Here is a 17,376-nt window from a genome sequence, read left to right as displayed (position 1 = left end):
GGCTTTCATACCTGGACACCAAAAATGTTTCTTAAGATCCTTGTACATCTTCCTCGTTCCAGGATGTATTGAGTATCTGGTTTTATGAGCTTCTCTAAATACCATTTCTCTCATATCTCCAAATTTTGGTACCCAAATTCTTTCAGCCCTATACCGGGTTACGTCTTCCCGAATATTAAGATGCTTCTCCGATCCTTTGGGTATTTCATCCTTTAAATTTCCCTCTTTTAAAACTCCTTGTTGCGCCTCCTTTATTTGAGTAGTAAAGTTAGTGTGAATCATTATATTCATAGATTTTACTCGAATGGGTTCTCTGTCCTTTCTGCTCAAGGCGTCGGCTACCACATTTGCCTTCCCCAGGTGGTAACGAATCTCAAAGTCGTAATCATTCAACAATTCAATCCACCTACGCTGCCTCATATTCAGTTGTTTCTGATTAAATATATGTTGAAGACTTTTGTGGTCGGTATATATAATACTTTTGACCCCATATAAGTAGTGCCTCCAAGTCTTTAATACAAAAATAACCGCGCCTAATTCCAAATCATGCGTACCGCGCCTAATTCCAAATCATGCGTCGTATAATTTTACTCGTGAATCTTCAATTGTCTAGACGCATAAGCAATCACCTTTGTTCGTTGCATTAATACACAACCGAGACCTTGCTTTGATGCGTCACAATAAATTACAAAATCATCATTCCCTTCAGGCAATGACAATATAGGTGCCGTAGTTAACTTTTTCTTCAATAATTGAAACGCCTTTTCTTGTTCATCCTTCCATTCAAATTACTTCCCTTTATGCGTTAATGCAGTCAAGGGTTTTGCTATTTTGGAGAAATCTTGGATGAATCTTCTGTAGTAACCAGCCAATCCTAAAAATTGAAGTATATGCTTCGGAGTTTTTGAGGTTTCCCACTTTTCAACGGTTTCGATCTTTGCCGAGTCCACCTGGATACCTTCTTTGTTCACTATGTGACCGAGACATTGAACTTCTTCCAACCAAAATGCACACTTTGAAAATTTAGCGTACAGTTTTTCTTTCCTCAATACTTCTAGCACTTTTCTCAAATGTTCTTCGTGCTCTTGATCATTCTTTGAGTAAATAAGTATGTCATCGATGAAAATAATGACAAACTTGTCAAGATATGGCCCACACACTCGGTTCATAAGGTCCATGAACACAGCTGGTGCGTTAGTCAATCCAAACGGCATAACCATAAACTCGTAATGACCATAACGCGTCCTAAAAGCAGTTTTTGGAATATCATCCTCCTTTACTCGCATTTGATGATATCCAGAACGTAAATCGATCTTCGAATAAACCGACGAGCCTTGTAGTTGATCAAATAAGTCATCAATTTTCGGCAGTAGATAACGGTTTTTGATAGTAAGTTTGTTCAACTCTCTGTAGTCCATACACAACCTAAATGTACCATCCTTCTTCTTGACAAACAAAACAGGAGCTCCCCATGGTGATGTGCTTGGTCGAATGAAACCACGTTCTAATAGTTCTTGCAGTTGGCTTTGCAGTTCTTTCATCTCGCTGGGTGCGAGTCTATAAGGAGCACGAGCTATTGGTGCAGCTCCTGGTACAAGATCTATTTGAAATTCAACAGATCGATGTGGAGGTAGTCCCGGTAATTCTTTCAGAAATACATCGGGAAATTCTTTTACGACGGGAACATCATTGATGCTCTTTTCTTCAGTTTGTATTTTCTCGACATGTGCTAGAATAGCATAGCAACCTTTTATTATTAGTTTTTGTGCCTTCAAATTACTAATAAGATGTAGCTTCATGTTGCCCTTTTCTCCGTACACCATTAAGGGTTCTCTTTCTTCTTGTACAATGCGAATTGCATTTTTATAACATACGATCTCTGCTTTCACCTTCTTCAGCCAGTCCATGCCAACTATTACATCAAAACTCCCTAACTCTACTGGTATCAAATCAATCTTAAATATTTCGCTACCCAGTTTAATTTCTCGATTCCGGCATATATAATCTGCTGAAATTAATTTACCGTTTGCTAATTCGAGTAAAAATTTACTATCCAACAGCGTCAATGGACAACTTAATTTAGCACAAAAATCTCTACTCATATAGCTTCTATCCGCACCCGAATCAAATAAAATGTAAGCAGATTTATTGTCAATAAGAAACGTACCCGTAACAAGCTCCGGGTCTTCCTGTGCCTCTGCCGCATTAATATTGAAAACTCTTCCGCAGCCTTGTCCATTCGTGTTCTCCTGGTTCGGGCAATTTCTAATAATGTGGCCCAGTTTTCCACATTTATAACAAACTACATTGGCATAACTTGCTTCGACACTACTTACTCCGCCATTACTCGTTCCGACACCATTTGTTCCTTTCGTTCTGTTAACCCCTGGTCCGTAGACCTCACACTTCGCCGCGCTATGACCATTTCTTTTACACTTGTTGCAAAATTTGGTGCAGAAGCCCGAGTGATACTTTTCACACCTTTGGCATAGCTGCTTCTGATTGTTGTTGTTGTTGCGGTTGTTATTGTTGTTGGGATGATTGTTGTAGTTGCTGTTGTTGTTGTTGTTGTTGTTGTTGTTGTTGTTGTTGTTGTTGTTGTTGGGCCATTTGTTGTAGTTGCGATTGATGTTACGATTGTTGGGATAGTTGTTGCGATTATTGTTGTAATTGCTGTTGTTGTTGTATTGGTGATTCTTATCACTGTTTTCCTCCCACTTTCTTTTGACTTGCTTCACATTGGCCTCTTCAGCCGCCTGTTCTTTAATTCTTTCCTCAATCTGGTTCACTAGTTTGTGAGCCATTCTACATGCCTGTTTTATGGAGGCGGGCTCGTGTGAACTTATATCTTCTTGGATTCTTTCCGGTAATCCTTTCACAAACGCGTCGATCTTCTCTTCCTCATCTTCGAACGCTCTCGGACACAATAGGCACAATTCTGTGAATCGTCTTTCGTACGTGGTAATATCAAATCCTTGGGTTCGTAACCCTCTAAGTTCTGTCTTGAGCTTATTGACCTCGGTTCTGGGACGGTACTTCTCGTTCATCAAGTGCTTGAATGCTGACCACGGTAGTGCGTAAGCATCATCTTGTCCCACTTGCTCTAGATAGGTATTCCACCATGTTAACGCAGTACCTGTGAAGGTATGCATAGCGTACTTCACTTTGTCCTCTTCAGTACACTTACTTATGGCAAACACCGATTCGACCTTCTCGGTCCACCGTTTCAATCCGATCGGTCCTTCGGTTCCATCAAATTCCAAAGGTTTGCAGGCAGTGAATTCTTTGTAGGTGCATCCTACACGATTTCTTGCGCCGTTAGCTGCATTGCTAGATTCGGAGTTATTGTTGGTATGTAGCGCATCCTGTACTGCGGCTATGTTTGTAGCGAGAAAGGTACGAAATTCCACTTCGCTCATATTCATGGTTTGTCGAGTAGTCGGTGCCATTTCCTTTAAATAGTCAAATGAAACAAGTTAATCATACAGAATATTAAGAGTAGTCAATAGTATCTCGTAGTATAATATGAACTCATTTATAAAAGCTTTTTCTTCATATTAGCGTTTTATAAGTTTAAATTCGGGTAGTACCTACCCGTTAAGTTCATACTTAGTAGCTAATATACAATTCAACTACTACAATTCTATATGAAAAACTGATTATAATAATATTTCGCGTTCAAACTTTTTCACAATATTTTACAAACTTACAATACCGCTTATTTTACATATAACATGAAATATAGCACACAATAACTTTGATACAAGATAGTTGTGAAGATAATTCTAGCTAGTACGCAAGTCGTTCAGTAAAGGCAATAAAGACACGTAATTCATACGTCCAGAAACAAGTCATGCATTCTGGTTTTACTAGGACTACTTCCCATCCTTGGTCTTGTGGAACATAACCGTTATGGCCGTTGATAAGACAGCGTGTTGTAACGTCGTCAAAGGGACGAGGGTTACGTAATGTCCAACAGTCCCGTAACAATCTAAAAACCTTGTTTCTCACCCTAACTACTGAGTCCGTCACTTGTGAGAACGTTTTGTTTAATAGTTGTAGCCCAATGTTCTTATTCTCACTTTGGTGAGAAGCGAACATTACTAACCCGTAAGCATAACCTGCTTCTTTATGTTGCATGTTAGCCGCTTTTTCTAAATCACGAAGTCCTATATTCGAATATATTGAGTCAAAATAATTTCTTAACCCGTTGCGTAAAATAGCATTTGGGTTCCCCGCAATATATGCGTCAAAGTAAACACATCGTAACTTATGAATTTCCCAATGTGATATCCCCCATCTTTCGAACGAAAGCCTTTTATAAATCAAGGCATTCTTGGAACGTTCTTCGAATGTCTTACAAACTGATCTCGCCTTAAATAGTTGTGCCGAGGAATTCTGACCGACTCTAGACAAGATTTCATCAATCATGTCTCCGGGTAGGTCTCTTCAAATATTGGGTTGTCTATCCATTTTGTGTTTTTATACTGTAAAATAGACAAAACTTAGATTCAAAAAAAAAATACTTATTAATACAAGCAATTTTTACATATATCATAAAGCATAAGCACACTGTGACAACCCGGAAATTTTTGACCAAATTTAAACTTTATCTTTAAATGATTTAACGTTTCCGACACGATAAGCAAAGTCTATGAAGTTGAATCTCAAAATTTTAGAACTGTTTCATATATACAATTACCTTTGACTACTCTCGACGATTCATGAACAATTATATGTATGTATGTATATATATATATATATATATATATATATATATATATATATATATATATACAAGTAAAAACGACTTTCCTACAGTAAAACACTATTTGTTACAGTAAAAATGACTTTGCTACAGTAAAACACTATTTGCTATAGTGAAACCGTATTTTGCTACAGTGCTACAGTGAAAACGACTTTGCTACAGTGAATTGCTCAGTAAAACACTATTTGCTACAGTAAACACTATTTACTACAGTGAACACTCTTTTCTACAGTAAACACTCTTTGCTATAGTAAACACTATTTGATGTCGGCAAACTAGCAAACAAAAATGGATAAGGCGGCCATGCGATCGCATGGCAAAAACACTGAAAACTCATGCGATCGCATGAGGTACTGTAGCAGGCCACATACTATAAAACGCGAATTCTGGTTCCAATGTACATCCATCTATCTCGATCTCTTTCTCTATTATTATTATTATTATTATTATTATTATTATTATTATTATTATTAAGATTAATGTTATTATTAATCTTATTATTATTAATATTATTAATTAGTATAATACATAAAATACTACGACGAGGTCATGAGCGTATCACTTTCAAAATAGTTTTATGAGTGGGATAAAACTAAGGAAATTATGGGTTATTGCCAAGGAGGTTATGGGTAATGTTCGGGGGTATATTTGTGAATCAAATCTAGTGTTTATCATCTCCGTTACGTCTACGTACCTTCCTACAATATTAAATCACAATATTGATATGTAAGCATTTATATCTTGTCTATTATATATTAATAGTGTATCCATGTCTAGTGCTCGAATATATATTTATACATACTTGTATACTAAATTTTGTCGTTAAACAGTTTATAATGAATCACGAATTAAATACATATATTACTGGTAAAAGGTATATGATATACATGTTTTCGGAAAGCTGGCGAAAAATCAATAACTTTTCATTTAGATATCGAATAAATTCGATGAACGGATTAAATGATATGATCAACTGAATTATGATTGACGTTAATTGAAATTGCTTTTGAATCTGCAATTAAGATTTAAACAACTTGTTTACGAGATTGATAAATTGGATTTTTGAATATTACCAACCGAGTAAATGAATCCTTATATAAGGTACGTCTCATTTTGTTAAACAACTGTCAAAATTGACTTTTTGAAACGACTTTGGATAACTTTTATATGTCGATCTCGAGCATTAGGATTGTGATACACTATGACCTGACCTAGCTTGATAGACATTTATTGACCAACATATGTTCTCTAGGTTGAGAGCTACGGTTATTTGGTAATCCGAGTTTCGATCACATTTTGGTGAACGACTTTATATGCTGCTAAAGTGAGTTTCATATGCTCCCTTTTTAATTGCTTTTGCAATCTATATTTTTGGGCTGAGAATACATGCACTTTATTTTAAACGCAATGGATACAAGTAAATACTAAATTCTACACCGAGTTTGAACCGAAAATCCCTTAGCTTTGGTAACTAGTAACTGCCAGTTATAAGAACTGGTGGGCGCGAGTAGTTGTATATGGATTCATAGGGCTTGACATCCCCGTCTGTCCCAGGTATAGAAACCCTAGCCTGAACTATTAAACAGACGTATGCTATTTGAGTTTAGTACACGTTGGTTTGTGTGTATTGTACATGTTGGTTGCATGTATGTTAAAACAGGGGTACTTATTATAACGTTAAAGCTTAGTTACCAGGGTGCTCAATCTTGTAGAATATTTTGATAAACGTTTCTGGATTGAACAACTGAAATCTTGTGATCCACCTTTATATACAGATTATGCGCAACATTAAAACTATGAACTCACCAACCTTTGTGTTGACACTTTTAAGCATGTTTATTCTCAGGTTTCTAGAAGTCTTCCGCTATTTGCTTATATGTGATACAAGCTATGTGCATGGAGTCATACATGCTTTATTCAAGAAAACTTTGCATTCACAAAATCATCACCGTGTATTTTTTTTTTTTTTTTTGACTTCATTGTCAATGGATGTATTATGGTAAACTATTATTTATGGTGATTGTCTATATGTAGAAATCATCAAACGTTGAAAACCTTAGAAATTGATATTCATTTATTGTGTACCTTTTGAAAAGAATGCAATGTTTACAAAACGTATCATATAGAGGTCAAATACCTTGCAATGAAATCAATGAATGACGTGTTCGTCCATATGGATTTGGAGCGATCGTCACACTATATTACATATATTACACCACACGAATACAACTATCTTATTCCGACTCGCTCATTTCTTCTTCTTCGGTTTTGGTTCGTTTTGCCAAGTTTCTAGGGATATATGATGTTCCCCTAATACAAGCCGTCGTTTTCCATATTGGTTTAGAAAAACCTGGTGGTTTAGAGGTTCCCGGGTTATTGTCACAACTTAAGAAATATGGGTATTGACGATACATATAAAGTTCATCGGGTTTGAAATCAAATTTCTCTATTTTTATGCCCTTTCCCTTATTGTTCTCTTTTGCCTTATTAAATTGTGTTGGGATAATTTCTATAACATCATCGGAATCCTTGTCGGGATCCGATTCATCGGAGAATTGGTAATCCTCCCAATACTTTGCTTCCTTGGCGGAAACACCATTGACCATAATTAACTTTGGTCGGTTGGTTGAGGATTTTTTTCTACTTAACCATTTTATTATTTCCCCCACTGGTTCTATTTCTTCTTCCGGTTCTGATTCTTCTTCCGGTTCCGATTCTTCTTCCGGTTCCGACTCTTCTTCCGGTTCCTCTTCGGGAACTTGTGAATCAGTCCATGAATCATTCCAATTTACATTTGACTCTTCATTATTATTAGGTGAGTCAATGGGACTTGTTCTAGAGGTAGACATCTATCACATAATATCAAACACGTTAAGAGATTAATATATCACATAATATTCACATGTTAAAAATATATAGTTTTCAAAAAAAAATTGTTAAGCAATCATTTTTCAAGTAAACACGGTCGAAGTCCAGACTCACTAATGCATCCTAACAAACTCGATAAGACACACTAATGCAAAATTATGGTTCTCTAAGACCAATGCTCGGATACCAACTGAAATGTCCCGTTCATATTGATTATAAACGTTCCATATTAATTGATTTCGTTGCGAGGTTTTGACCTCTATATGAGACGTTTTTTTCAAAGACTGCATTCATTTTTAAAACAACCATAACCTTTATTTTATCAATAAAGGTTTCAAAAGCATTAAGTAGATTATCAAATAATAGTTTACAATAGAAATATATTACATCGACATATGTTTCTTGAATGCAGTTTTTACATAATATCATACAAACATGGACTCCAAATCTTGTCCTTATTTTAGTATGCAACAGCGGAAGCTCTTAGTATTCACCTGAGAATAAACATGCTTTAAACGTCAACAAAAATGTTGGTGAGTTATAGGTTTAACCTATATATATATCAAATCGTAACAATAGACCACAAGATTTCATATTTCAATACGCATCCCATACATAGAGATAAAAATCATTCATATGGTGAACACCTGGTAACTGACATTAACAAGATGCATATATAAGAATATCCCCATCATTCCGGGACACCCTTCGGATATGATATAAATTTCGAAGTACTAAAGCATCCGGTACTTTGGATGGGGTTTGTTAGGCCCAATAGATCTATCTTTAGGATTCGCGTCAATTAGGGTGTCTGTTCCCTAATTCTTAGATTACCAGACTTAATAAAAAGGGGCATATTCGATTTCGATAATTCAACCATAGAATGTAGTTTCACGTACTTGTGTCTATTTTGTAAATCATTTATAAAACCTGCATTTATTCTCATCCCAAAAATATTAGATTTTAAAAGTGGGACTATAACTCACTTTCACAGATTTTTACTTAGACGGGAAGTAAGACTTGGCCACTGGTCGATTCACGAACCTATAACAAATATGTACATATATATCAAAGTATATTCAAAATATATTTACAACACTTTTAATACATTTTGATGTTTTAAGTTTATTAAGTCAGCTGTCCTCGTTAGTAACCTACAACTAGTTGTCCAACGTTAGATGTATAAAAAAAATTGATATATATTATCTTGAATCAATCCACGACCCAGTGTATATACGTCTCAGGCTAGATCACAACTCAAAGTATATATATTTTTAGAATCAACCTCAACCCTGTATAGCTAACTCCCTCATTACTGCATATAGAGTGTCTATGGTTGTTCCAAATAATATATACACATGGGTCGATATGATATGTCAAAACATTTGCATACATGTCTATGGTATCCCAAGATTACATAATATATTAGAATACATGTATAATATAATATAAGTTAGCTAGGATATGATTAATATAGATTTGTTACCAATTTTCACGTTGCTACAACAAGAAAAATTATCCAATCTTGTTTTACCCATAACTTCTTCATTTTAAATCCGTTTTGAGTGAATCAAATTGCTATGGTTTCATATTGAACTATATTTTATGAATCTAAACATGAAAAGTATAAGTTTATAGCCGGAAATATAAGTTACAAGTCGTTTTTGTAAAGGTAGTCATTACAGTCGAAAGAACAACGTCTAGATGACCATTTTAGAAAACATACTTCCACTTTGAGTTTAACCATGATTTTTGGATATAGTTTCATGTTCATAAGAAAAATTATTTTCTCAGAAGAACAACTTTTAAATCAAAGTTTATCATAGTTTTTAATTAACTAACCCAAAACAGCCCGCGGTGTTACTACGACGGCGTATGTCGGTTTTACAGTGTTCTTCGTGTTTCCAGGTTTTAAATCATTAAGTTAGCATATCATATAGATATAGAATATGTGTTTAGTTGATTTTAAAAGTCAATTTAGAAGGATTAACTTTTGTTTGCGAACAAGTTTAGAATTAACTAAACTATGTTCTAGTGATTACAAGTTTAAACCTTCGAATAAGATAGCTTTATATGTATGAATCGAATGATGTTATGAACATCATTACTACCTCAAGTTTTCTGGATAAAGCTACTAGAAATGAGAAAAATAGATCTAGCTTCAAAGGATCCTTGGATGGCTTGAAAGTTCTTGAAGCAGAATCATGACACGAAAAACAAGTTCAAGTAAGATTTCCACTCGAAATAAGATTGTTATAGTTATATAAATTGAATCAAAGTTTTAATATGAGTATTACCTTGTATTAGAAAGATATATTACTGTAAATAAGAAAGATTTTTTGAGGTTGGATGATCACTCTACAAGATTGGAAGTAAGCTAGCAAACTTGGAAGTATTCTTGATTTTATGAAACTAGAACTTTTAGAATTTATGAAGAACACTTAGAACTTGAAGATAGAACTTGAGAGATATCAATTAGATGAAGAAAATTGAAGAATGAAAGTGTTCATAGGTGTTTTTGGTCGTTGGTGTATGGATTAGATATAAAGGATATGTAATTTTGTTTTCATGTAAATAAGTCATGAATGATTACTCATATTTTTGTAATTTTATGAGATATTTCATGCTAGTTGCCAAATGATGGTTCCCACATGTGTTAGGTGACTCACATGGACTGCTAAGAGCTGATCATTGGAGTGTATATACCAATAGTACATACATCTAAAAGCTGTGTATTGTACGAGTACGAATACGGGTGCATACGAGTAGAATTGTTGATGAAACTGAACGAGGATGTAATTGTAAGCATTTTTGTTAAGTAGAAGTATTTTGATAAGTGTCTTGAAGTCTTTCAAAAGTGTATGAATACATATTAAAACACTACATGTATATACATTTTAACTGAGTGGTTAAGTCATCGTTAGTCGTTACATGTAAGTGTTGTTTTGAAACCTTTAGGTTAACGATCTTGTTAAATGTTGTTAACCCAATGTTTATAATATCAAATGAGATTTTAAATTATTATATTATCATGATAATATGATGTATGAATATCTCTTAATATGATATATATACATTAAATGTCATTACAACGATAATCGTTACATATATGTCTCGTTTCAAAATCATTAAGTTAGTAGTCTTGCTTTTACATATGTAGTTCATTGTTAATTTACTTAATGATATGTTTAATTATCAAAAAATCATGTTAACTATATATATATCCATATATATGTCATCATATAGTTTTTACAAGTTTTAACGTTCGTGAATCACCGGTCAACTTGGGTGGTCAATTTTCTATATGAAATCTATTTCAATTAATCAAGTCTTAACAAGTTTGATTGCTTAACATGTTGGAAACACTTAATCATGTAAATAACAATTTCATTTAATATATATAAAACATGGAAATGTTCGGGTCACTACATTTGATGACTCACTAAGGGCTGCTAACAGCTGATCATTGAAGTGTATATACTAATAGTATGTACATTTAGGAGCTAGGTATTGTACGAGTACGAATACGGTTACATACGAGTAGAATTGTCTATGAAAATGAATGAGAATGTAATTGTAAGCATTTTTGTTAAGTAGAAGTACTTGATATGTGACATGAAGTGTTTCAAAAGTTTACTAATACATCTTAATACACTATATGTATATGCATTTTAACCGAGTCGTTAAGTCATCGTTAGTCGTTACATGTACATGTTGTTTCGGAACCTTTAAGTTTACGATTTCGTTAAATGTAATTAATCCCATTGTTATTATATCTAATGAGATGTTAAATTATTACATTATTATGATAACATGATGTACTAATATATCTTAATATGATATATAAATATTAAGACGTTATTACAACGATAATCGTTACGTATAGATATCGTTCTGAATTTCTTAGGTTAGTAGTCTTGTTTTATGTATAAGGTTCATTGTTAATATACATAATAAGATGCCTACTTATCATTTCATCATGTTAAACATATATCTATATATATATATATATATATATATATATATATATATATATATATATATATATATATATATATATATATATGTTCATATATATAATATCATGTCATATACAAGTTATAACGTTCGTGAATCATCGGACAAACTGGGTGGTCAAATGTGAAATGTCCCGTTCTTATTGATTAAAAACGTTCCATATTAATTGATTTCATTGCGAGGTTTTAACCTCTATATGAGACGTTTTTCAAAGACTGCATTCATTTTAAAACAAACCATAACCTTTATTTCATCAATAAAGGTTTAAAAAGCTTTACGTAGATTATCAAATAATGATAATCTAAAATATCCTGTTTACACACGACCATTACATAATGGTTTACAATACAAATATGTTACAACAAAATAAGTTTCTTGAATGCAGTTTTTACACAATATCATACAAACATGGACTCCAAATCTCGTCCTTATTTAAGTATGCGATAGCGGAAGCTCTTAATAATCACCTGAGAATAAACATGCTTAAAACGTCAACAAAAATGTTGGTGAGTTATAGGTTTAACCTATATATATCAAATCATAATAATAGACCACAAGATTTCATATTTCAATACACATCCCATACATAGAGATAAAAGTCATTCATATGGTGAACACCTGGTAACCGACATTAACAAGATGCATATATAAGAATATCCCCATCATTCCGGGACACCCTTCGGATATGATATAAATTTTGAAGTACTAAAGCATCCCGTACTTTGGATGGGGCTTGTTGGGCCCGATAGATCTATCTTTAGGATTCGCGTCAATTAGGGTGTCTGTTCCCTAATTCTTAGATTACCAGACTTAATAAAAAGGGGCATATTCGATTTCGATAATTCGACCATAGAATGTAGTTTCACGTACTTGTGTCTATTTTGTAAATCATTTATAAAACCTGCATGTATTTCAATCCCAAAAATATTAGATTTTAAAAGTGGGACTATAACTCACTTTCACAGATTTTTACTTCGTCGGGAAGTAAGACTTGGCCACTGGTTGATACACGAACCTATAACAATATATACATATATATCAAAGTATGTTCAAAATATATTTACAACACTTTTAATATATTTTGATGTTTTAAGTTTATTAAGTCAGCTGTCCTCGTTAGTAACCTACAACTAGTTGTCCACAATTAGATGTACAGAAATAAATCGATAAATATTATCTTGAATCAATCCACGACCCAGTGTATATGTATCTCAGTATTGATCACAACTCAAACTATATATATTTTGGAATCAACCTCAACCCTGTATAGCTAACTCCAACATTCACATATAGAGTGTCTATGGTTGTTCCGAAATATATATAGATGTGTCGACATGATAGGTCGAAACATTGTATACGTGTCTATGGTATCTCAAGATTACATAATATACAATACAAGTTGATTAAGTTATGGTTGGAATAGATTTGTTACCAATTTTCACGTAGCTAAAATGAGAAAAATTATCCAATCTTGTTTTACCCATAACTTCTTCATTTTAAATCCGTTTTGAGTGAATCAAATTGCTATGGTTTCATATTGAACTCTATTTTATGAATCTAAACAGAAAAAGTATAGGTTTATAGTCAGAAAAATAAGTTACAAGTCGTTTTTGTAAAGGTAGTCATTTCAGTCGAAAGAACGACGTCTAGATGACCATTTTAGAAAACATACTTCCACTTTGAGTTTAACCATAATTTTTGGATATAGTTTCATGTTCATAATAAAAATAATTTTCTCAGAATAACAACTTTTAAATCAAAGTTTATCATAGTTTTTAATTAACTAACCCAAAACAGCCCGCGGTGTTACTACGACGGCGTAAATCCGGTTTTACGGTGTTTTTCGTGTTTCCAGGTTTTAAATCATTAAGTTAGCATATCATATAGATATAGAACATGTGTTTAGTTGATTTTAAAAGTCAAGTTAGAAGGATTAACTTTTGTTTGCGAACAAGTTTAGAATTAACTAAACTATGTTCTAGTGATTACAAGTTTAAACCTTCGAATAAGATAGCTTTATATGTATGAATCGAATGATGTTATGAACATCATTACTACCTTAAGTTCCTTGGATAAACCTACTGGAAAAGAGAAAAATGGATCTAGCTTCAACGGATCCTTGGATGGCTCGGAGTTCTTGAAGCAGAATCATGACACGAAAACAAGTTCAAGTAAGATCATCACTTGAAATAAGATTGTTATACTTATAGAAATTGAACCAAAGTTTGAATATGATTATTACTTTGTATTAGAATGATAACCTACTATAAGAAACAAAGATTTCTTGAGGTTGGATGATCACCTTACAAGATTGGAAGTGAGCTAGCAAACTTGAAAGTATTCTTAATTTTATGTAACTAGAACTTGTAAAATATATGAAGAACACTTAGAACTTGAAGATAGAACTTGAGAGAGATCAATTAGATGAATAAAATTGAAGAATGAAAATGTTTGTAGGTGTTTTTGGTCGTTGGTGTATGGATTAGATATAAAGGATATGTAATTTTGTTTTCATGTAAATAAGTCATGAATGATTACTCATATTTTTGTAATTTTATGAGATATTTCATGCTAGTTGCCAAATGATGGTTCCCACATGTGTTAGGTGACTCACATGGGCTGCTAAGAGCTGATCATTGGAGTGTATATACCAATAGTACATACATCTAAAAGCTGTGTATTGTACGAGTACGAATACGGGTGCATACGAGTAGAATTGTTGATGAAACTGAACGAGGATGTAATTGTAAGCATTTTTGTTAAGTAGAAGTATTTTGATAAGTGTCTTGAAGTCTTTCAAAAGTGTATGAATGCATATTAAAACACTACATGTATATACATTTTAACTGAGTCGTTAAGTCATCGTTAGTCGTTACATGTAAATGTTGTTTTGAAACCTTTAGGTTAACGATCTTGTTGAATGTTGTTAACCCATTGTTTATTATAACAAATGAGATGTTAAATTATTATATTATCATGATATTATGATATATAATATATCTTAGTATGATGTATATACAGTTAAATGTCGTTACAACGATAATCGTTACATATATGTCTCGTTTCGAAATCATTAAGTTAGTAGTCTTATTTTTACATATGTATTTCATTGTTAATACACTTAATAATATATTTACTTATCATTTAACATAATTAACCAAGTGTATCAATATCTTAATATGATTCATATGTACCTAGTAAGACGTTGTTATAACGATAATCATTATATATATCGTTTTCGAGTTTCTTAAATTAATAGTCTCATTTTTATGTATATAACTCATTGTTAAAATACCTAATGAGATACATACTTATAATAAAAACATGTTAACTATATATATAATCATATATATGTCATCGTATAGTTTTTACAAGTTTTAACGTTCGTGAATCACCGGTCAACTTGGGTGGTCAATTGTCTATATGAAACATATTTCAATTAATCAAGTCTTAACAAGTTTGATTTCTTAACATGTTGGAAACATTTAATCATGTAAATATCAATCTCAATTAATATATATAAACATGGAAAAGTTCGGGTCACTACAGTACCTACCCGTTAAATAAATTTCGTCCCGAAATTTTAAGCTGTTGAAGGTGTTGACGAATCTTCTGGAAATAGATGCGGGTATTTCTTCTTCATCTGATCTTCATGCTCCCAGGTGAACTCGGGTCCTCTACGAGCATTTCATCGAACCTTAACAATTGGTATCTTGTTTTGCTTAAGTCTTTTAACCTCACGATCCATTATTTCGACGGGTTCTTCGATAAATTGAAGTTTTTCGTTGATTTGGATTTCATCTAACGGAATAGTGAAATCTTCTTTAGCAAAACATTTCTTCAAATTCGAGACGTGAAAAGTGTTATGTACAGCCACGAGTTGTTGAGGTAACTCAAGTCGGTAAGCTACTGGTCCGACACGATCAATAATCTTGAATGGTCCAATAAACCTTGGATTTAATTTCCCTCGTTTACCAAATCGAACAACGCCTTTCCAAGGTGCAACTTTAAGCATGACCATCTCTCCAATTTCAAATTCTATATCTTTTCTTTTAATGTCAGCGTAGCTCTTTTGCCGACTTTGGGCGGTTTTCAACCGTTGTTGAATTTGGATGATCTTCTCGGTAGTTTCTTGTATAATCTCCGGACCCGTAATCTGTCTATCCCCCACTTCACTCCAACAAATCGGAGACCTGCACTTTCTACCATAAAGTGCTTCAAACGGCACCATCTCAATGCTTGAATGGTAGCTGTTGTTGTAGGAAAATTCTGCTAACGGTAGATGTCGATCCCAACTGTTTCCGAAATCAATAACACATGCTCGTAGCATGTCTTCAAGCGTTTGTATCGTCCTTTCGCTCTGCCCATCAGTTTGTGGATGATAGGCAGTACTCATGTCTAGACGAGTTCCTAATGCTTGCTGTAATGTCTGCCAGAATCTTGAAATAAATCTGCCATCCCTATCAGAGATAATAGAGATTGGTATTCCATGTCTGGAGACGACTTCCTTCAAATACAGTCGTGCTAACTTCTCCATCTTGTCATCTTCTTTTATTGGCAGGAAGTGTGCTGATTTGGTGAGATGATCAACTATTACCCAAATAGTATCAAAACCACTTGCAGTCTTTGGCAATTTAGTGATGAAATCCATGGTAATGTTTTTCCATTTCCATTCCGGGATTTCGGGTTGTTGAAGTAGACCTGATGGTTTCTGATGCTCAGCTTTGACCTTAGAACACGTCAAACATTCTCCTACGTATTTAGCAACATCGGCTTTCATACCCGGCCACCAAAAATATTTTTTGAGATCCTTGTACATCTTCCCCGTTCCAGGATGTATTGAGTATCTGGTTTTATGAGCTTCTCTAAGTACCATTTCTCTCATATCTCCAAATTTTGGTACCCAAATCCTTTCAGCCCTATACCGGGTTCCGTCTTCCCGAATATTAAGATGCTTCTCCGATCCTTTGGGTATTTCATCCTTTAAATTTCCCTCTTTTAAAACTCCTTGTTGCGCCTCCTTTATTTGAGTAGTAAGGTTATTATGAATCATTATATTCATAGATTTTACTCGAATGGGTTCTCTGTCCTTCCTGCTCAAGGCATCGGCTACCACATTTGCCTTCCCGGGTGGTAACGAATCTCAAAGTCGTAATCATTCAATAATTCAATCCACCTACGCTGCCTCATATTCAGTTGTTTCTGATTAAATATGTGTTGAAGACTTTTGTGGTCGGTATATATAATACTTTTGACCCCATATAAGTAGTGCCTCCAAGTCTTTAATGCAAAAACAACCGCGCCTAATTCCAAATCATGCGTCGTATAATTTTGTTCGTGAATCTTCAATTGTCTAGACGCATAAGCAATCACCTTCGTTCGTTGCATTAATACACAACCGAGACCTTGCTTTGATGCGTCACAATAAATCACAAAATCATCATTTCCTTCAGGCAATGACAATATAGGTGCCGTAGTTAGCTTTTTCTTCAATAACTGAAACGCTTTCTCTTGTTCATCATTCCATTCAAATTTATTCCCTTTATGCGTTAATGCAGTCAAGGGTTTTGCTATTCTGGAAAAGTCTTGGATGAACCTTCTGTAGTAACCAGCTAGTCCTAAAAACTGGCGTATGTGTTTCGGAGTTTTCGGGGTTTCCCACTTTTCAACAGTTTCTATCTTTGCCGGATCCACCTTAATACCTTCTTTGTTCACTATGTGAC

Source organism: Rutidosis leptorrhynchoides, chromosome 4, assembly GCF_046630445.1.
Source record: "Rutidosis leptorrhynchoides isolate AG116_Rl617_1_P2 chromosome 4, CSIRO_AGI_Rlap_v1, whole genome shotgun sequence".
In the NCBI taxonomy this organism is placed as follows: Eukaryota; Viridiplantae; Streptophyta; class Magnoliopsida; order Asterales; family Asteraceae; genus Rutidosis; species Rutidosis leptorrhynchoides.
This window is presented reverse-complemented; position numbering follows the sequence as displayed.